Source organism: Chelmon rostratus, chromosome 21 (genome assembly GCF_017976325.1).
Source record: "Chelmon rostratus isolate fCheRos1 chromosome 21, fCheRos1.pri, whole genome shotgun sequence".
Classification (NCBI taxonomy): domain Eukaryota; kingdom Metazoa; phylum Chordata; class Actinopteri; order Chaetodontiformes; family Chaetodontidae; genus Chelmon; species Chelmon rostratus.
In genome coordinates, this window is record NC_055678.1 from 430,546 (window position 1) to 454,069 (window position 23,524).

General features: G+C 47.3%; 1 long non-coding RNA gene across 1 annotated transcript in view; it reads right to left on the bottom strand.

Annotated features, from left to right (window-relative positions):
• Window positions 1-23,524, bottom strand: part of LOC121624404 — a 49,853-nt gene that overhangs the window by 14,550 nt on the left and 11,779 nt on the right. The window contains exon 2 of the long non-coding RNA XR_006007869.1: window positions 15,449-15,531. This is a non-coding gene — a long non-coding RNA (uncharacterized LOC121624404). The remainder of the gene's footprint in view (window positions 1-15,448; window positions 15,532-23,524) is intronic.

A 23,524-nucleotide genomic window follows, 5' to 3' on the forward strand; every position in this document is an offset into this window, starting at 1 on the left:
ATAGTCTGTTTGTTTCTACAGTAGCCCAGAGCGGACAAACCAAACACTGGCTCCAGAGAGCTAGCAGCCAGCACGAGGAGAGATGAGGGGAGGGGTTTTCAGCTGGCTGCAATCTGCAACCTCAACACTAGATGTCACTAAATCGTTCAACATTTTGGGAAAAACTCTTCTTCGGTTTCCTTCTTCGAGTGAGATTAGAAGATAAACCTCATGTCTGTGTTTCGTACAGACCTGAAGCCCCACCTTAAACTGAGACCCCCTGTATTAGCTGATCACAGACATACTGCATCAGAATCAGTAAATATATATACAGAACGTCGGACGAGAAGTAACGAGACATGTTCGAGGTAATTCAGACACTTTAGAGTCTCCTTTACACAGTTACTGTAAACCCCCCCTGCTCGGTCTATCACTTACTAATAATCCTTTCAGTACAAAATTTAAGAGATATTTCTTAAAAAATATTTGAGTTTATATTTTCAAAAGGGTATTTCTGCTAAGATACTATCATATTTCTTCAGCTCTGAAACCGTGATATCAGACTGAAGATACGGCGTGAAGCTCAGCTTCAGACAGGAAGCTGCAAACAGCTGGCCGGCCTCCTCAGTTCACTATGTTTACATCTCTGTTCTGTCGGGTTTAACGAGCAGGACAAACACGTTACTTAGTCAGATTTAAAGGTGTGTGCATTTTTCACTGTGGACAGAACCAGACAAGCTTTCCCCCCCGCCTCCAGTCTTTATGCTAAGCTTGTATAAGGGTTGATAATACTGGACACTGAAAACACTGTCGGTCACTTTAATTTCTTCTCTAATTCTTACAGGCAGCACAGAGAACCACAGACTCCCCCGACATCAAACGTCCGGACGGATTTCACTCCTTTATTACAATTCTGACCATTTAATCTATTTCTAATGTACTGTTTGGCTGATGGTGTTTAACAGCTGAGACCTGTGGCTTCTTTCATTCGTTTCATATTCCTCAAAGTGAAGGTATAACAGGTCCAGACTGACAGCAGCAGAAACACTTCTCAACTACACCAGCCCCCCCACTCATGAAACATGAAGCTCAGTTTACTGTTGTTAAAAACAGGTGGATCTCAGGTTGCTGTCGATTGGAAACGTAATCACTGTCACATTTTAATCAGCAGTACTTCAGTTTGTATTTAATACTCAGCAAAATGTGGAGAGAATCAAAGTAACAGTACATAAACAGTATTTCTCCTCAGCAGCTGCTGAGACGTTCAGGAGCTGAACTGCAGCACAGCAGCCACATTCTCCCAGCTGATCTGAACTAACTCTGACTTTGACATCAGTCCAGGACAATTCCCACCTCCCTCCTCTCCTTTCTCCTCGCCAGATAAGCACAACAGCAGCGGGGCGGAGGGCTGGCGGGGGAACATACGGGCGTCTGACAGGCAGCAGGAGAAAGCGTCGGTACTGGCAGCCTCGCGCTGTGACCGATCGCCCTGCCAAATCCTCCGACTGCGTACACGCGCCGCGGCTGCTTTTTAAAACCGGAGCAACAACAGTGCTGTCGTGGCGAAAGGTAGAACAACCAGCGACTAACCAACAACTTCCTGCACAGATGCAACACTCACTACTGTACGTCTGCACTGTTTGACCTGCAGCAGCCACAGCAGAGAAAACGGTTTTCCCACGAGCGTTTGGATTAATGTCACAATGCCGGTATTTTTAGAAAGGGATTTTTGATTAAAGTCAGGGGAAATCCACCATGAGGCGTCCCTGTTGACTGTGGTTTCATGTTTAAAGTTGTGTTCTGGAGAGCACCGTATGATATCGAGTACAGAAGAACTACTGTGCACCATCAGAGTCAGAACTGCAGTAATAAAGCTCCCATCAGTGTGGACCTCCCCCTGACGCCACTGACACGGTGCATAATTGATGACTCAACATATGAGCTACTATGCTTTGGCTGGATGAGGTATCGCTGTTTGTGGAGTAACTGTATGCTTTGCCTTCTGTGCTTAGAGAACCGGAGATGTGACAGCGACCTGATCTGTGATCAAATCTGTTTTCCACAGGTAGAACAAACAGCCAGTTTTATTTGAGAATATCAAATAATTTCATCGCTGCCAGCTGAATGACGTCAAAGCGAGGCGGGCCTGCAATGTCTTCCAAAGAATCTGAGATGGTAAAACACAGCCTGTTATTCAAAGACAGAAGTCAACAACCACAACAGCCCTGGAGGACATTCTGTGGTAGTTGGCATGAACACATCGCTGGTGAACTGTAAGGTCGAAGAACAGCTCAAAGACTTCCAACAGCCTGATGCAACCGCTTCCACTGCAGCGTGAGGGCCTTTCTGCTGCCTGATGATAAGGGCCAACTGCCACTTTCTTCCATTTCACTCATTCCGTCTGACATTTCGTTAGCCACTCTGTGTTTGAAAGGGCCATGAGCGTTGTTTTGTTTTGTCCTGATCGATCACCACAGAGTGACATATCCACCCCGCTGATGAAAAGGTTGGTTCGTCTTACGCAGATCTCGAGTTGTGACGACGGTTACAAAGAGGAAATATCAGATTTATTTCTGCAACAAACCCTCCAGCTGTGTCAATCTCATCTGAGCTCGTCACTATTTTTCATGGATATGGAGATTAGCTAGCTAGCTATAGTTAGCCAGTTACAGTAGTTTGCCAGCTGATTCCGTAAACAGGCACAGTGTCATCGCTGTGTTTGCTTTCACCACTTAACACATAAAGTGAATGAAGAAACACAGAGATCTACACTTCCTGCCATTTTTAATGGACGTAGCTAAGCAGCAAGCAAACCAATTAGGAAGCTGACCTTCCAATTCTTAACACCCACTGCGTCTCTAACGGGGGGAAACAGCAGCCGACGAGCACGACATCAGACCTGTTTGAAGAGCTGAGTGAGGTGTAGATGTGGGCGGTGGTTCAAAGGTCTGGAAACACACGAGTTTAGACAAATCCGCTGCTGTCAGCAGCTCGACAGGCCAACCGAGAGCGAGACAGCAGACCAAACACTGTGACCGCTGATGTAAGAATGAAATATGATCCCCAAACATGATCGGAAAGGTCTGTTAGGCATGTTTGGGTTTCAAGATTAGAGACTATCAGTATATCAGAAATAGTTTAAAATGGTCAGAATTATAATTAAGGAATTCTCAAAGATCAAATTATAATAATCTTATAAGAATAGGGCTCAGACTGGATAAACACACCACCGCTGACAGTCACTGTCCACTGACAGGGAACAGAGAGGGTCGATTAGAGCAGAGAAACCAGGGTCACTTCACTGTAACTTCACAGAAAACTGGTCAAGTCCAAAGCCCTTCAAGCCACAAACGTGCTCTTCCATAACGCTTTTCGTTCGATGTTTGATGCCTTTGTGAGACGCTAAATTAATGCACAGCCATAAAAAGCCACGTGCATTACCACAACCGCCTTCCCACTGAAAACATGCTAATCATAAGCTCTGTGCTTTTAGTCCTTCTTGACTTCATTTGAGCGCCTGAGGATAATTTCGGATGTTCTTTATGAATGCAAATGAGAACAGTAATCACTGGACTGTATTGTAAGTGCGTTCAGGTACCGGCGCAGGGCCGTTCTGCTGACACGTATTAGGTTGTAGTCACAGTCTGCATTATAAACAGTGAAGGAAGCCGCCGTGACTTCTCGCTCTGGGTCATGGACTACCGTTCTGAAGCCTCGGGTTTGGAACTGTGGCCACCGCGATCTTGGTTTTCTGGAGCCAGAAGCGACCATATTTACTCGAGAGGGTGGAGCTGGGGAGGATAAACATTGTCACGCCTATATCTGATTGACACCTGTCAATCGCAAAGCATGCCATCATTTATCAGTTTATATTTCACTCAAAAAGTGTCGATAGTTTACAAAGTGAACATCATGTTCTATGAAGAAGACTTGAAGTAGCGACTGAGATCATAAACTCGTTAGGAAAATGTTAACTGAAGTAATAAATCAAGTGAGAAGTCGGGTCCTTTTCTCATTGACTTCCTTTTAGCAACCAGTGGAGTCGCCCCCTGCTGGCCATTAGAAGGAATACAGGTTTGAGGCACTTCTGCATCGGCTTCACTTTGCAGAGCCAGAAGCTCCGTCTGCGGTTCTATTTCTCAACCTGACAGTGAGAACAGGCTGTCAGGGGGGGCGAGCTGGGAGGGAGTCGGCTCTGCTGCGAACATGCAGGACAACACATCGGCTCTGCACATGTGTCCCGCCTCCTTCAGAGGAGCCACCACACGGGAATCCGAACCAGACCCAATACAACGGACGACCCAAGCCCTCGCTACAGAGGCATGAACGGGCGAGGGAGTCGAAGCGGGAGGGGCCGAGGCTGGCGCCGCCGTCGAACTCACTAAATCACCGGACTAATGTGCAGCAGGCTTGTCATCTGAGCATCTCACACATGCACAAAAACACTTGAAAGCTGTCTTGAGAAGCTCTATACACGCTAAGTCTTATGTATATGAACCCACATGAAAGCGGAGCAGAGGGATCCATGTGTTGACAGAGCTTAGCAGATCTTAGCTTCACACCACACCACAGCACTGAATCAATTAACGGCGCTCCGTTAATCAGCATGCACAGACAACATGGAGCTGAGGTCCGGACACAGAAACAGAGACGGCAGGGTCATGCAGAGGTGGAGGGACGGCAGAGGAGTCACGGGGATGAAGACAGGACGAGGAGGGAGAGAGGAAAGACGTCTTTAGGCTCCGGGATAGACGACATCTGTAGAACTAATTTCTTTTTTTCTTTTTCTCGTTTGAAAAAAAGGAAAAGGCAGACGGGGATGACCTCAGGAAGAAAAGGAGACTAGAAAAGAGACAAAACGAGTGAGACGTGCACACATCACAACAGCTGAGGTTGTGCAAAGGCTCTCTGTGGGCTTCAGAAATAAAAACTCTGAAGAGCTTTCTTTATTGTTTATGATGTATAGCCATAAAAAGAAGTTGTGGAATTTCCTCGTGGCCTTGATTTAGAAAAGATAAAGTACTTTACAAAAACAACCTTGTTTTGGACAATTTGACACACTTTGTACATTTTTTCTTCAGTAATGGTGAAGCACATGGTTTCAGTGGAGTATCTGAGAGTGTAGAGGCAGATGAAGACGCTATGACTACACTTCGTTAGGGAACAGGGCTGCCTTTCGTCCTCCTCTTCTTCCAGCTTATGTTCATTTTCTTTCATTAATTTATCTGGAGGGACTGTATCTTCACCTATAATGTTGTATTAATAGATATAACGTGCAAACACATGTTCCTGATTTAAAGACACATAAATTACAAAGAGTGAGAGGAAAGAAGAAATGACTCCATCAGCCGTCAGCGAGGGACACTGAGAGCGACGTTTATCAGGCCGAGACAGAGAGACGACAAACTGGAAGTGAAACAGTGAGAATGAGAGACGGGGAGGAGGACGGAGGCGCAGCACCCCCCTCCTGGGACAGGTTGACTGTCAGCCTCCTTTCCACATACACAATACACCCAAAATCCCAGGGGTCAACATGTGGGGTGACAGACGTGGAGCCAGGGGCCCCGGGTGCTGCAGCAGCCTGCAGTTGATTTAGGACTTTTGAACGTGGGCCAAAATTCCTGAAGGAACACAGTAAAGGGGGGGGGGGGGGGCACCCATAAAAACCAGCCCAGGACTGGGGTATGAAAAAAGAGAGGAGAGCGGGGAAAGGGAATGTGGTGAATATGAATGTGGTGTGTGTGTGTGTGTGTGTGTGTGTGTGTGTGTGTGTGTGTGTGTGTGTGTGTGTGTGCAGACATGCTGATGTTACTATGGTGAAACAAGATTCTGGGAATGTTGGAATGGGAGAATTCCAGACGTGAACATCGGGGTGCAGTGTGTGTGTGTGTGTGTGTGTGTGTGTGTGTGTGTGTGTATCACTGCGTGTTAGCTCAGAAGCATGAAGGATACTTAAAGGAGCGTTATGGAGGCACAGCAACAGATAAAACAAAGGGGGAAAAGGGGAGGTGGGGGTCAACGCTGAGTGTGACAGTGACAGGTCATGAAAAGGTTCCAGTTCTGAGGATCTGGCCTCTTCGAGCCCTGAATGTGCAGCCGTTTGGAAACGTGATGCACGCCATCGCGGAAGCAGACATGGACGATCTTAGTGTTGACGCCCGCTCAGAGATGCTCAACATGAACTCAAACCACTGAGCATCAAGGTCATCATCCCGTCATTCCAGACCTTGGAGGAGTGCACGCTCACAAACAGCCTAACAACACATCGTGCTGTAGGTACAACAGGAGGTTAGCAGGTCTTCCAGTGAGGGCTCCAGTTCACTTCTCCCATCCATTTCACCTTTATCTAAGGCTAAGCAAACACTGTGCCCGGCCTCCATCCATCCATGTAAGCCCCATTACAGCCTGCCGGACCAGAGAGCACACAAGTTGTTTGAGAACCTACAAAACTCCTCTTCACCTACCACGGGGTCAAGACTCCTCTCATTTCTCTTGCTCACCAGAAAACTTCTGCAAACTCACCAGACAGCCGCCGACAATCTCTCAGCAGCCGACCGTCTTTTTGTGCACTGATGTTGTGTTTGGAGTGAAGAGTCGGGGCTCAGGTTTCACCTAAATCTGCAAAGAAACCAACCTCATCAAACCTTTTTCTTCCCAGTTTTGACCCTGATGAATTTAACATTCTTTAACGAGCGTGTCTGTTTTTCTGGACACGTCTCTGAGCATCAGTTAAATTTGTGTGCAGACCTCAGGACAGTGAAAGATGTGGTTAACCTGTGGTGCGCTTCACGTATATGACTGTATGTCACTTCCCTAATAAAATCATAAATACATCGAGTCTTGAAGCCAAAACCTTAATCCTTAAAATAAACACATGGAGTCTCAGTGAACCTGAGCATCGGGGTCCTCTTCATCCTGCTCTTGGTTATATGCTCTTATGTCCCTCAGTGCTGGTTTCAGCTCAGCCTGGACTCGCAGCGATCCGGTTCCTGTTTAGTTCCAACAGGAACCGGCTTGGTGAATCTGTTTCACACTGAGCCCCCTTTTTTTTCTCTTCCTCTTTATCAGCACCTTCTATTCATAGCAGCTTCACTGCAGCGGTGCAGCTCAGTACAGTATGTTCCATAAAACACAGGCCTCTCCCGACCACATCCCCAGGCATGCCTCTGCAGCCGCCCCCCGCCGCTGCACGCACGAGCGCACGGAGACCGTCGGAATCATCTGGACGGGAGGAGACGCACAATGACACACACACAGACGGACTCGCACACGGCCTTGGGCACGCACTCGTGGACAAAGACACAGAGACACATTCAGAGACATCACACATGGACGCACAATCACAGACAAGGACACATTTACAGAGTCAAATATAGCGAACGACATGGATTTGGACAGAGATGACAAACAAGAGACGCTCAAAGAAGAAGATGTACAAAAAACAAATGACACCAAAGAGGAAACTGCAGAGTTCAGGATCAGTCCTGGTTCCAGCCTCTCAAATGGGAACATCTGCTGCTTTTCTTCAACCTCTATGGTTGTAAATTTTATTTCTTTCAGTATTGGACTGTTGGTCGCACAAAACAAGCAACTGAGACGTCATCTCAGGTTATTTTACACATTTTATAGACTAAACACTAAAAACAAGACTTTCCCAGAATGAAAATAGTCGTTAGCTGCAGCACACACACGCTACACACACTTTTGTCCAAAGCTGCTTACTTTTTTTGCCCCACATACACAGAACAGATCACCAACCATCATCCAGGACGGCGGACGATCACCTGACGGTCTCACTCTGAGCTCATTTTATTCAGGATGCTAATAACAGGTTTTATTCAATCCAGGCCTCCTGATCGCAGTTCACACACACACGTGCACTAACACACACACACACACACACACACACACACGCAGACAGGTGTGTCAAACCACACTGGCACAATTTCAGCTAAACTAACCTTGACAGACTTGGCCGAGGCTCTACACACGCGGTGCTTTGCCAAAAGGCACGTGGGCAATTTAGATAAACCCTCAGCTGGCAGCGGAGAGCGAGATCAAACAAACACAACGAAGAGAAAGAAGAACGCATTGTTGCCTGTCCTGCATTAAAACGAGAAAACACAGCCTGTCCAGCGGTTTGGGGCTGATGTCTGTGATAGTCTGAGGCATCAGACACTGAAGCCCCCGCTCACCTGTCAAGTTAAACAAGGGGAAGGTGTGAGTTGATCAAACTTTATGAACGGGTACTCTGCCTACAGAGACGGAGGGAGACGTCCCGACGCGGTCTCAGCCAGCCGTGGCGTGCTGAAACCAGCCCGATAGCTTATAGAACTGCATCTTTAATGAGAAGGTGCAGAACGCGGCTCGCTCATCTGGAACTCGTCCAAATACAGTACAAAAGGTAGCCTGATGCATTCCTGCGCCCATCCCCTCCGCCCCCGCTGAACAGAAAACATTCGTTCAAATGTGGCGTGCGTGTTTGTGCATGTTATCACCTGAATGTATGGGGCGGCGGTTTGCATGTTGATTTATGTCTGAAACAAGGTTTAATAAATGACTTGTTTCTTCCCTCGTCGGTATAAAGAGCCCAGACCCCCGCTGAAACTCTTCCACATGCCTGCGTAAAACTCAAACCAGACTGCGCGACGTGCCGCAGTAGAGCTAACAGCCGACACCACGTGGAGCGCTACGAGAGCGTCCACTGCAGGGCCCGAGCCAACGTTCCTGACCCCCGGCCTTTAAAACCCTCCCCTCTTCCCCGCCTTTATTGGAGTCCTCAAAAGTTCACTTCGTTTGTGTGGCGAAGGAGTAGGAGAGAGCAGGGAAGGCTGGAATATTTGTGGCCTGACAACAAAAGAGCTGGAATGTCCTTCTCTAAACTGGTTAATGCTGCCCGCCACTCTCCAGCCATCTCTGCCCTCCGTTCCCTCAACTCTTTCTCAAATGTTCCTGCTCTTTGTGTTTCTTTCTCTCTGAGTCTCCCCCCTCCAGGACCGGCGGTCTGGTCTTGATTATGGAAATGTTCACTGTATCCAGAGCTTTGTAACCATGTTTACAGCAATTTGGACATAATAAACATGCTGACTACGGATATGCTGGCTTTTGTTTTGGGTCTCTCGGAGGCGCCCGTGGCCACAAACTCAGACTTTCTTGGACAGAAGGGAGCTTTGAAATTAACACCAACTTTTCACACCCGCACCTCTGGACTGAGATTATTGCTCGCAGAGAACACGTTATCAGATCCTGCTCAGCAAAGATACGTACACGCTCCTACACGCAGTCATAAACATCCAGTATAGAACCATACGAGGCTGCGCGGCGCGGCGGGGCCGACCCGAGGACCTGGGGCGGCGTGCGAAGCAGAAATTAAAACAGAACGCCATCATTTGCAAACAAACTGTGCTACAAAGTGGTGAAGCGCGCCCCCACCTCGCTGTGAGAATAAGCAGATATTTACAAAAATCCATGAAGCCGATGATGCAGAGCAGCAGATTTCAAAAAAAGACGATCAGATTGTTCCATCCTGTTTTATTCATGTTTAACACAGCGTCCCGTTGGTGGAATCGGGGTGGGACTGTGTGCAACAATATGACCCACTTTCCCCCCAGAGATATACTGTACAGCCCACTTATCTGCGCTGATGTGTTACTCATTAAACTTGTAAAGCAGCAGATGCTCAGCCTCGCTGTCCTCAGCCAGAGGTAAAAGATACTGCCAGGTCTTACTCTGCACCATACATGTTATCTTTATCTCTAATCCTGCACGACCGAGCCCCGACAGGGGGGAGGGCCAGAGCAAACACAGCCGGGGGCATAAAACGAGAAAAAGGCATCTGCCGTGGTCGAGTACTTTGAACCCGTTCTCTCTCTCGTCCCTCGCGAATGGCGGCGCGGTGGCAGTCTGGACTGTACGTTACATATTTAATGTGGGGGGGGGCAACTGTTTGAGCAGGAACTTGTGTTCAGATCACTCTCTGCTGCACCTGTTCTCCGCCTCAACTTGGGGTCTCTGGGTGAGACAAAGTCGGAGGGGGGGGGCACAGAGGGAGGGAACGATGGACAAAATGTAAGGGAGGAATGGGGCCCTATTCCAACCTATACATGATGTGCATAAACACAGCTGTGATAAACACGCACTCTGAACAGCAGATCAGTGACATCAGCGGGATTTTCTGAAGAGAATCAGAGACTGATCGGTCCGGCTCACGTGACGAGCAACACGACACGACCGCGGCACAAACTGCATCCACCGCCGCCGACTGTTCGGCATTCGTTGATTCTTTTCATCTGCAGATTAAAGTTTAATAATCCAGAGTATGAGGACGTGTCAGGAGTAATGTAATAAAATAATAATTATGGTAATTACAGTCACAACAATACTTCAAACAACACAGCATCTGGAGGCCGCTCGCCACGTCCCGCCTATCAGCAGCGCTCCGACCTACGACCACCAAGCTTCAGACGAGAGACACTGACATCAGAGTCAAACCTGTGTGCTTATTCATGTTTATTTCATGTATCTTTGTACGTGTGAGTGGTATTAAACAGTACTTTAACGTGAGTCACTGTGTGATTTATGATATAATAATAACACCCACAATCCTTAAACACAGCGATGATACACGAATCAGATCATAAAGATCATATCTGCTGGGAAGGAAACTAATTATACAGACGGACACAGAAAACAACAGGAGACAACGATGACAGTCTGAATACATCCTGAATAGATCACCTGCTGTTTGATCGCTCAGTCCATAAATGACAAGAACAGTCGAGAACAAAGCTCGTCCAAAAATCAAAGATACGAAAGAGAGAAGCAGGAAATCCTCTAAGAATGTGGAGCCAACAAAAGTTCAGCATGTTTGCTTGATGAATGTTGTTTTAATGCAGAGCTGCAACAAACGATTCATTTTATTATCGCTTCGATTGATCTGGCGATTATTTTGTCCTGAACCATCAAATACAGTCCAAATCATTCAATTTACTATAATGTGAGACAAGAAACAACAAATTCTCCCATCTGACAGTGTGAAACCATCACATGTTTCTTCTTGAAATATGATTTAAACAGTGAATCAAGTATCTGAATGGTTTCAGGTCAAATAATCGATGAGTTGGTTTAGATGTGTTTTATATTGATGGCTCATTAAACATGAAAGGTGTTGCTGATTAATGACACGTTTATCAAATGATATCAGCAGCTCTTCGTACAGATGGAGCCTTTCACTGCTGTCAGACCAGCAGAGACCTGAGACAGAAACGACAGAAGCTCTAAATGTTCACTGATCAGATGAATAAAATCACCTGTGACAGTTCACCAGGATGTGATCATCACAGAGCTGCTGCACAGGTTCAACCTACACGCCCACTAACATCTCTATCAGATGTCCTATCACGCTCTGTAATTAGTAACTGGGACATCACACAGTCCCCCTTGTCACTGCCAGCAAAGGTCCAGAGCTCTGCAGACAGGTAGCTGCTGACTCAGGTGTCACAGTATCCTCAGTCTGTGGACACATCCTGCTGTCTTCAATAGAGAAAGTATTTCTGTTTACAGAACTCAAACATGTTCCTGCTCTTCTGGTGTGGAAATGTATTCAAATATCAAACTTTCCCGTCAAGCTAGCTGTCCGGGCAGGAAACAGGAGCTCCCAGTGAAACCAGTGGACGTCCAGTCTGAGACGACGATCACTGTTAGTGTGAAACTGGACAACAATCATATCTGTCTCACACCCGTCCGACACAGGTCACACGCAGAGGTCGAAGGGGCGAGCCGCCCCGACAGCAAAAAGCTTTATTTCAGCCTGAGAGGCGAACTTCAAAAGAAGAACGTGAGCTCAGAGGACGAGCTGCAGCCGGTTCTTCAAGCTGCACAGGAGTCAGAATGAATGTCGGCGCTGTCGGGAACAACATGTTTCTGTTGTGTGCTGAGACTCAGCCGTGAATTCATGAGAGCGTCTTTGAAGGTTGAACACATCGATCTCTTAAAGTGACTTAAAGGAGCCAGCCTGCCTCAACACCACGATTGTAGCTCATAACAGATATGTAAGAGCTGGAGTGTCGGTAACGGGAACGTCCAGTTCTCACAGGCCACGCTACGTTTGAGCTGCTGTGGAAATCATGACGCCTTTACATCGTTGGTCCATAAATTCTGCTCCGTGGTCACAAAAGCAAAGCGTCCAAATAAACATTCTTTACAAGGTATCCTTAACAATGAATATCAGCTGATTGATCTCTAGCTCCAGACTATTGATAACAGCATCAGCCCCTGTGGTTCCACCACAGGGGGCAGCATGGAGCCACATTCAGATGAGCAGACAAGCAAATGCACAAGCAGCCACAGGTGCATGTTCTCTGGTCAATTAATCAATTAGTTGATGGACAGAAAATTAATCAACGACCATTCTGATTAAATGTCTCTCAACACCTCTCAATCGCTCGTGGTTCAAACAAGGGATTGTTAATTCAATTATCTGGCAACCGGAGAGAACAGAAGCTGGAGGCAAACAGCCGACAGAAACTTCAGAAACTTTAGCTTTAGGTTTGCAGTCTGCAGACGCAAACAACTCCAATTCAATGAGAAAGGCAGCTCTGAGGAGCGAGCGATCGTCAGCGGGAGCGATACTATCAACTGTCTGCCAGCTGTGGTTTGCTTTAATACTCGCTCTGATCACACGAGAATGAACCAAATAAGCAGTAGTATCAACAGAGAGCTGCAAAAGAGGAACATTTTGTCTTTTGCTGAGAGGAGTCAAAAACCACTTCCTTTCAGTGAATGAGAGAGCTGTCCAAGAAACCGCAGTTTCATAAAATACCACCCACTCGATCTGTACGCCGCTGCAGCCTCACATTACAGCTGCATCTTGTTTATCCTGCGCGGCGATAAAACCATACGGTGGAAAGCCTCTTGGCCTTCACGATGCATCACAGCACCACACCTCCACTGCCACGCTGCGCCCCCCAGGCTACGACGCAGGTAAAGCCACCTATCACAGAACTAAGACAACCACAAATGAAGCCCCACAAAGACAAACTAATTCACCCCGCTATTAGCCAGCGTCATTATTCGGTTATCGTTTCCTCAGTTCCTGGAAACGTCATTTAGAAGCATGTTAATTAATCCCTGGCTTCTTTGCAGAGTAAAACAAAATTGCCAGAACTCTCCTTCTGTCTAGACATCCGAGAGCCTCGAGGCTGGTTATTAAGTTTGGTTATTGATCACGGAGAGAAACGCTTACGCAAATGTCACAAACAGAAACAGAGACAGCATTAGTGCGGCAGCGGCTTGAGCTCATATCCGTCTGACTGCGATGGTGAAATGTCACCTCGTCTCTCCGCCGCACGGCATTAGCGGCCGTGAAGCTGACTTCTTCCGGCTCGCGCCGGGCAGGGCCTGAGTGTTCGTCCGAGAAATTCAATTCACTCAAATTTAAATGGAGGTTTAGTACGGGAGCTGTGCGCTGGGATTACCCGGCCAGGTGGCGAGTCGAACTGTCAGAGAATAAAAGTAATTCAAGCGCTGGCTCCGAGCCCACACGCAGTCCCCCCGTTCGCTTTACGGACCCCCAGTACTCCCCGCTCGCACATAAAGGTGAGCAGAGCTCGGAGATTATCTGTGTGTGTGTTTGTGTGTGTGTGTTTGTGTCTGCCTGCGAGCACGTGGATGTTTGTACATATTTGATTATGTGTGCGCATGTTTGTGTATGCGTCCGTGAATGTGTGCCCAGGCGGGGGGTGTGTGAGTGTGTGCCAGAGCGGGAAAGTGATTCCCCTGATGGGCACGACAGCTGCGCGGGGAGCGGCTCAGCTCGGCGGCTGTCGGCACGGCGACCACGCTCACCTGTCAGCCCTCTGACAGAAGCCACTTGGTTCTGATTGGTGCACTCGCCCCTAACAAAGGCAGGCTAATCGCTAAGACTGAGCTGTTCTGCACAGCGCAACATAAAAGTGACAAAACCTCACGAACTGATTAAATAAGCTGCAGCTAATAAATGTTCATGCTCTGAGGCTGCAAGTTTATAATAAAGTACTGCAAAGATGTTGTTGCAGAGAGAGGGGGGTTATGGGTAAGAAACAGCCACATTCACGTCCAGTCTGTGCAGAACACGTTCCAGCCATAAAGGAACCTGCCAAAGGCCAAAACGAAACCTTGTGTTTAGGAAAACACTCCAGATTGTGGCACATCAATTTTCTTTTGCTGGAGTCTCCCAGTTAAACTTTCATTCACATCATATCAATCATTTATCAGATCCTTAACTGGGACCTCCAGCACTTGGAGCAATTAGCCCAAAAAAAGAAAGTAGGCAGAAGCCAGTCGGTGCCACTGTTACTTCAATATCTAATCAGCATTTCTTGTGCTGTTCATCTCACTCAGGTTGTAGCTGCAGGTCAAAAGTGCTTCTGGCTTCTCAGCCAACAAACTCTAATGGTTTCAAGATTACATTCAGAAGCCCCACACTGAACAACTGCAGCACATCTGTCAATGCACGCGGCACAGCTAGACCTTAGCTGCACATATAAAGCATAAAAATACGATATGAGAAGATCATCAGTCAACACAAACACTGCTGTGAAGCGAAGGTTCGACCTGTCAGCGAGGCACCACATGTTGGCCTGTGGAGAACAGCGATGACACACAGGAAAACGTGCACGTTCAACACGGAACAAGATGCTCGACAGGAACCGGACTGACCGCTGAGCACCAGGCTGATGCAACCGTGTCCATTACTGTCTTTTTAGCCCTGAGTGATTTCTCAGCCATGAGGACATGTTCATCCCCGCTGCACAAAGGTCAGGGGGGGTTTCAGACAACATAACCGAGTGTTTTACAGACGATTCAAAGACACGTGGAACGTGATTCTGTCTAAGAACCGCCGAGCATGAGCAGCTTCTGACATGCACATTTTTTAACTGAAGGCTGGTGCAACACAAACACCAGAGGAAAGAGGAAAAGCTCCTGAGAGAGAGAGCTGCAGACTCTCAGGTACACACTGCACTAACCCACACTGCATTCCTGGTATTTTTCCAGTTTGCCGGGCAGCTTTGACAGGCAAACCGCGTGGGAAGCTGACGAACATGTCAGTGAGCTGTACATATGCTGCACAGCTCAGATATACTGCACATACAGGAACTACATCTGATATGTGCACCTGTGGAAATGAGACACTGTGTTCCAGCATGGAAGAATACCCCCCCCACACACACCCAAACACACACGCACACACACACACACACACACACACACACACACACACACACACACACACACACACACACACACACACACACCAGTCTTTTGACTTCGTGACTCCATCGGGGTATCACTGTAACTGTAAACTCAAAGCCCCCACTGAAGTGAGTTCACAGTTAATTAAGTATGTGCAGGAGCAGGAATATTGAGTGACTTAACAGCAAATACGTCAGCCCCCCAGAGGTGAGCACAAAGCTATGAGAGCGCTTCTTACCACGGTGGTCGGCTGCCTTCACTTCACTGCTGTGTCTTTACATTGGATCCCAGTTTTTCCTCCCACACAGGTCTCATGAAACTCTGCAATCAGAACAGACAATCTGTGATTCCTTCGTATCTTTGCCAACAAAAAAAACACAAACCAGGCCAAACACTCGGGAGGGGGAAAAGGCTTACAGCGGGATCCTGCGAGACAGGAGTCGGCCAAATCCTACAGATAGCCGCGGCTCCGCACGAGGAAATCCACACGGCCACTGATGCATGCATGTGCTGCCAAGTCAGGGATGACATGGGAGGAGTTGCAGAGTTCAAGAGAGGAAAATCCCCGAAGGAGGCGCAGGGTTTTCTTGTCGATGCAAACCGATGTTAGATTTTCATGTGACCAGCTTACCGCTAACAGGCTTAGCAGTCTAATCCTTTAGCCAAATGAAGTGTCTAACTTAAGGCTTAGACTGGCCAGAAGAATCAAAGGAAGTTTATAGTATGGACCGTGCTGGAGCACACCAGCTGATCAGGAACGCACTGATGGAAGGCATTCCTGCTTGGTACAGGTACCGCCTCCATCATCTCTTTAGCTACTTAACTCTGCATGCAACAAGGCTTATTACTCACACGGGAGGTAGAACTGCAATAACAGAGAGGCTCCAGGCGATATTAATCAGACAGCTTGGCTATCACTCGTGCTTCAACTCAAGATGTCACAAACATCCTGGCAGAAGAAGTCAGTAATTAGCAGTCACACTCCAACAAATATCACCAAGACGAGGAAGAGAAATGCAGCTGTGAGCGTGTGAAGCTGCGTTACTGTGAAGCGTGCATGCTCGGCATTCCAGTGCAGACACCTTAAAGGGCTAGTCTGGGTTTTTGAAGTGGGGTTTCAGTATATGACCTGCAGAGGATGGGAGCGTGCTGAACGCCCCCTACTGTAGCTGACACCCTGATCATGGAGAAGCACCTCATATAACCCCACTTGAAAAAACCCAAACCAAGCCCTTAACTTCAGAAAACATCTTTTCTCTATTTAAAGGCTATGAGCATAATAACTGTGTCCTTGATGTACGACTATTGAAGGAAATGATATTACACTGCACATCACATTCAATCATCTTAAACTGAACAGGACCGAACTCTGCCTCTTTGCATCGGATCAAATGAAGTGACGGGGGGGGGCAAATCGAATATCGCTTCACATCTGTGGCTTCTCACACACAAACATTCAGTATACACACGTTACCATGGAAACAATGCAACTGGAATGACCTTCAGCCCCGTCACTTCTTCATCTGCTGATTAATCATCACTAATCAGTTGGGGGGGTAAAGATTAGAAGAAGAGTTTGCTACGAGCATCTAAGACCGAAGTCTGCATGAAATTAGGAAATAAATCGATACAGCTGTCAAAAAACAATCTTTCCAAATAACTCGCAGTGTGCTGGTGAGTTTGACTCCCTACTCTCCTGCCGGCCCCCTGGTCCCCAGACACCCCCACTGAGAGAGGTACTGGACTCATGTGGACTACGGCTGCAGAGGTACAGCAGTTTCACAGCAGGCTGCGGTATGAAATTCATAGCTGTCCACGTAAACCAGGTACATCAACGGCCTCGAGTTCTACTGCAGTAATATTATACAAGAACAAAACAACAACTGAATTCTACCACATTACTGTGTTTCATGAAATTATAATAAAGCATGATTTTCTGTCCTTTAACTGTGACACAGCTGTGGGTGATGGTAACAGAATATATCACAGTGTCGTACTTGTTGGGTAAATTCAGTAAAGAAATGACTTGAAACATCTAAACGGAGCCACACTCGGTCACGTTTGATTGCTTCTCCTCTTTTATTATAAGAGCCTCACACGAGCCGACGCTTCAGAACTTGCAAGCAGTCCTGCTGCCCGGATCACGTGACCTTGCGAGGCAGCTGGACGCTACATCACGCTGCCCAGCAGAGACACTAAAGCCGTGCTCACATATGAACTCTGGACAATATCTGCAGAATCAGGTCCAGACACCGTCCAGAGTGGAGCACGTGTCCATGTCAGACACGGTCTCACTTACTGGAAATATCCCAGTAAGTGAACAATGGCTGGAACCTGGGCAGAGCGTGCAGGAGGTTTTTGTTTTCACATCAGCACTGAATGTATCTGGACAAACGTGCAGTATCAGTAATAGACTGGAAAGCAGGAAGGTACGAGGCAGCTACACTCCGCTGGTTGGCTGTGTAGCAGCGCTCCCCCAGAGGAAACGGCTTCGCCAAATCTCTACCGGTTATCGTACCGTGAAGATCTCAGTGTTCAAAGCTGTCTGAAATATTCACGTGACATTTAACAGTCTTCAAAAAGCATGTGTACAATAAAAGAAGCGGTGAGACACCCCCACATAAGAAGGAATGAAGTGCACAAGGCCATTAAAGCTGGCGTTAGCAGCTAACGCTACTTCAACGGGCCAATAACTGGCGTGTTTAATGGAGTACAACGTAGTTTGAGTGTTGCTTTGCACCAAGAAGCAACTACGGCGGGGGCTGGCGTCGGGGGGGTTAGAAGGGTCCTTTAGTCTATAATAGATAATAGAGACATGAAAGCAGATAGAAGCGATGGCGACCGGACCGACCGGACCAGATCTGCAGTCAGCCTTCATTGTCTGTAAAGATCGAACCAGGAGACAAACCTGCAGAGTTACAGTGAGGCTTCTGGGGACCAGTCTAAACGCTGGTGCCATTCTATACTCATTACATGTGCAATCAACACTTACTTCATAATGATGCACTAAAGCACAGAGTTTAGTCTTCAGTCTAACAGCCTGCATCATTAAATGTTTTCCTCTTCCAGTGCTGACTGCAGAAATCCTTCTGATTATTGAGGGACAGTGGATCAGCCAATGACACGCCTCCATTAACACACACGTTCCCATTGGCCTGAAACAAACAGCCTTCTGATGAGTTTCTGAGAGGAGCTGACTTTCAGTTCAGGGACGACAGAAGCAAACAGCGGCAGCTCGTATCTCCAAAAAATGCAGTTAAATTCTCAAATACTGCAAATATTGTACCCACAGTAACTTTACTGCGATACTCTCCAAAGCATATACTACTATCTGGTAAACGGTGGTTGTACACTTGAGCATTATTACCAAGACTCTGAGAAACTCCACAGCTGAGGAACCAAGGAACGCTCTGGTGAACGCCTCTGAAAGCACCGGCTTTCATTACCGGCCACGGTGATTCAGTGTGGCCGTGCATCTGATTCTCCGGCTAATCCGTATGCTAAACCAGCTCTCGGCCACTCGGGGAGGGATAAATATGCATCGGCACAGGCGGGACAGATAAGAGTGCCAGCTGCTCGGAGGCAGGGTTCAACCTGACAGCACTTCAGCCCGTCTACAGTACGCGCTCTGTTTTACTTCAGCCAGACAGAGAGAGATACGGGTTAGTACTACAAACAGGAAATGTGCAGTAATTCTAATCTTTGATGAGATCAATGCTGCTTTCAATCAAAATTCTGCAAACATTAGAGTATCTTACTCAGGCGGGTTGTTGTCATGCTGCACTCAAAGTACTCAAGTAACTCAAGGTATTCCTGGTGTCAGTACTATAAGTCAGGTATTTCAGCAGCACTTCAAACATTATCCAGCAGTATTCTGCACGCTGCCTGTTACAGCTGCGTTGGTGCATAATATAATATATAAAATAATATCACAGTATTTCAGGGTATTCTTGCCGTTATGAACAAATAGAGAGAACAACTGGGCAGACTGGGTGAAGCCATGCTCAGATAATCTGGTTCAGACCTTGCTGTGCTGCTGAAGTCAGTTTGGTGAATTGCTCCTTTTGTTGTTCGTCTTCAGTCACGTGACCTGATTGTGTTGTTCCTCACCCCCCCTTCCTGGAACTACCTCCTCCGCCGTGGAGCCGTCACTGTTATTTCCGCTTTCAGCCGAGCTTGTTGCCGTGCGTAACAGTATGACATCATCACGTCAGCGAGTCAGAGTATTGCCATAGTAACTACTTTAAAAATCATGCTGTTCTCAGCATGAATGATATGATATGATACACCGCTTTCAGGTCCCCAAGAAGACTAGCGATGGCTCTGAAAGAGACATTTAATTAGTTTGTCGATGACATAACCCGTCTACATACGAGCTGTAGCCTCGAGACAACAACAAGCAGCCCCTGCGGTGGGCTGACACGTGACCCCGAGGTTCAGCAGGCGGCAAACAAACAAACCAGAAATCCACCTTCTTTTCTGAAGGAACAGCTCAACATTTTTAAAAATACATATTTGCTTTCTGTCCAAAGAGCGAGATCATAATATTAATATCAACCTCATGTTGAAATACAGCTGGAGTTAAGACATAGCTAGCCTAGCTTAGCATAAAGATTGGAAGCAGTCATAAGCAGCTAGCCTGTCTCTGTCCAAAGTGAAAAAATTGATAACTTGCATCTTTATTAATGAATCTGTTTGTTTTCCTCATTTAAATAAACATTTTGTCAGGGACCGTGTACAAACATCTCCACATTTAGCCTCTGGCCACGCTCCACCCACCTCCAAACAAAGTGTTCGGTTTTAGGGGGAGTTAGTCTGTTTGTGTAGGAGGACAAACCAATGAGATGCATTGTTTTCATTAACGAGCTTTAGCTGTATTACAGGGACCGTTTTCCCCACCTGTAGTCTTCATGCTAAGCTAGCCTAACTCTGACTGCAGTCCTGTATTTAACACTATGGGTTGTTTGTAGCCTTATTGTAGCTAAGCTAGCACATTTCATCTTTCAGCAGACGTCTTGATGTCTTTTCTGAGGGTGGAGAACATCTTCAGACCTTTACTGCAAAAATCTGCAGGTGATTGAATCATCGGTCAAACAGCCGACCACAAACAAAGAATGTCGTGCTCAGGGGGGGGCGAGTCCTCCGGGACGGTCGTACAAACCCAACAGACCACTTCTAGAGAAACGGTGAGCACGGGCCTGAAACAGAACGCAGGAATGCTCCGGCGTTACTCGCTGCATTCTTGGACAGGCTACACAAAAGGTGAGATTTACGGTCCGCTCAGAGAAACCATGTGTTTCACTTTTACGAGAGAAAAGACTGAAGGATGAGGACCAACAGCTGAGTCCACACGCCATGAGGATCTCTTTGAAATGCTCAAACTGAGAACCGCCGCTGGGCCGCGCTGCTAGTTTTGATGCTACGTCGTGTTTAAAGCTGACGATGCCTTGTTCACCTCGTTGTATCTGTCTCTCTCTTATTTCAACCAGTCCAAAAAAGGGAGGCTGTCTTATATTCAGGTCTTTATAAAAGCCAGCCGATCTGCTCTGCCATCGCATAGTTTCTGAAAAGCATGATCTCGACACCTTTCTGTTGCTGTGGGCTCGACAGAGCACGTCCAACACGGTGGTACACCCGTCCTGCACAGCAGCCGTTTAGAGACGGGCAGACTCTCTGTAAGATGACAGCATTTCCCAAAACCAGACTGCAGACCGTTAATCATGGTAGAAAATAATGTGACTGGACAGAGCTGCGACAAAAAGCTTCATATTTTATCCTTTTTCAAAGGAAGCTGAATCATACGGAGACATACTGAGGACCAAACTCCTGCTTTTAGTCCTTTCAGCATGTTGTACAGGTCTCTGCATTTAGTCGCTTCATGTGTTAGTTAAATCAAATTAATCTGAGCGATCGTTTTCCTCGTTTCTCTGGTTGCTGGTTCAGCTTCTGTCTTTCTGCTTTCCATCGTTGTAAAATGATCTTTGGGTTCTGGTCAGACAAAACGAGACGTTTGAGGATGTCACCTCAGGTGGGAGGAACTTATAAAGACAGAACGATTGAGAAAACTATTGTCCCTCGTCTTTTCACAGCAAAATGAATAAAGCGTCTTGTTTCACTCCCCCCCCACTAAATAACGCTCTTGCTGTGGGGGTTTTCACCGATGAATGAGTTCTGTGGGGGTTCAGCCTGCAGTCTGTTTCTGAGAGCTGTGGACTTTCTAATAGAAGCGGGCTGAGCGCTCCCCATGCCGGGGACGGCCTCAAACAGGAAACGTCGCAGGCTCGCTGACGCTTTGCCAAAACCGCCCGCTGAATCACGTCCATCTGTTTGCATATTATGCAAATCAGCCCGAGTTACTTCGGTGTAAATCAGAGTAAATGTGTGTTCATCTACCCGACACATTCACGTCACACCTACAGGACTCCACCTCTGCACTCCAGGTACGATGCTCTGTCCCACCTGTCCCACAAAGAGTAAACTTTGTTCCAGGTGAGAGCAGAGCGGCTCCTCCACGGCTCTGTGTGTGGAAGAAGTCATTTCCACACAGGATTAATCCAGCGGGCTTCACTTCTAGAGCAGGCTGCTGGTTTGCACACTTTAAAAGCTTAGATGTTACATGTGGACACACACACACACACACACACACACGCACACACACACGCACACACACACTGCTGTAACTGAGCCAATATGGAGATTGATCAGCTGGGCCGTGTCCAAATTAAAGGCCGTCCTCTGCAGACATGCCAAGCATAATAACTCTCTCCTCTCTTTGCACTTTTCCTTGGCCAGGGAAAGTGGGGGGAGAAACAAAAAAACATGCGAGGGAGAAAGAGAAGGCAAGAAAAAGAAGAAGAGAAAGAGGTGCGATTGGATAATGTCTTGACACCTCCTGCAGAAAAATGAAAGCCTGGCTCTCAGATGTCTGACCCATTTTCTGCTCGAGCGCTCTCCCTCTCCTCTCTCCTCACTGATTTCCTTCCTTCCTCTAATCTACAGTAAAGAAGCCGTCTGATGCAGATTTATTGGGACTTCCATGAAACCAAACCTACTCACTGAAACACATGTACACAAACGGCCACACGCCCACATCGCGCTCGAACCGACGCCGCTTTTAAATCCTCCTGGTGGGCTTTTCTGGGTCTTTGTGTGTTTGTGTGCGTGCGGCCGAGCGAGGCAGGCACATGTGCTGTATGTGTCCCACAGTACGCATGAGAGGCCTGAGCTCCAGCAGAGACAGTCCGATAATCAATTATTCACTCTCTGGAAATACACTGGCGCTCGCTTCTAATAATAAAGTCAGTTGGCACAATTGTGGAGACAAAAATGGGCCACGACGAAGGATAAACTCAAGTGTAATTACACACAGTGCTGAGGAGACGCCCCCCCGGTAGCATTAGTGCTTATTAGCATTTTAGATCCATGTGGTAGGTCATGGATTTTTAGATTTGAGCGTACAGAGTGGTTAGAGGATAGCTGTGTGTCTTCACTGTGACAGGTTACCTTACAGGTCTCTGCAAGTCGGTTTTCAAAGGGGGAGTTCATGCAAATTAAAAGAGACATTCTCCAGGTAGAGTGTCGCTGTTGACCTAAAGCGTCATTTTGCAACACGAGCTGAATTCAGGCTGGAGGCAGAAGTCCCAGAAATGCACAGCAAGTCAAAACACAGTCTTTATCAAAATAATGAGCTGGAGAGCTCAGCGCTTCTCATTTCACAGGTGCTGCGCTCAGTCCTGGATGATGTGGTGACACGATGGTGGTTGCCACGGTAACAGAAATTTCCGGTTTCATGCCACAGGCCACCTCGTGTTTGGCCGGTTGAACGCTCGTAACGTGGATTTGTTCGGTTTGCGTCAGCAGCAACTTGATGCAGCTCTGATCCAGCTGCAGCAGAATGGATCCATGAGATTCAGTGGCAGCGACCGCTTCCTGTCAATATACCATAATAATAATAATGCACAACATGACTCGGGCACAGGGGGGGCACATTCCACTGTTCACTGTAGGTGACACAAAGTGTGTCTTTGAACATGGGATGGGGGGGTTAAAGCCCTTCAATAATTATCTCATGGTGGGCTTCAGGACACGATTCACAGGAAGGTCAAGAAAATCATTTGTGTTGAAGGTGGTCAGTCCAGGGACAACAGGTGGGACAACAGGTGGGACAACAGGTGGGAGGACGACGACAGGTAGAAGGCAGAGGAGACCGGGGGTCACCTACGGTCAACTAATACCCCCCCCCTCATCAGATAAGGCTCTGCCAACACACACACACACACTGTCTCTCTCTCTCTCCCTGTCTCTGTCTCTGTCT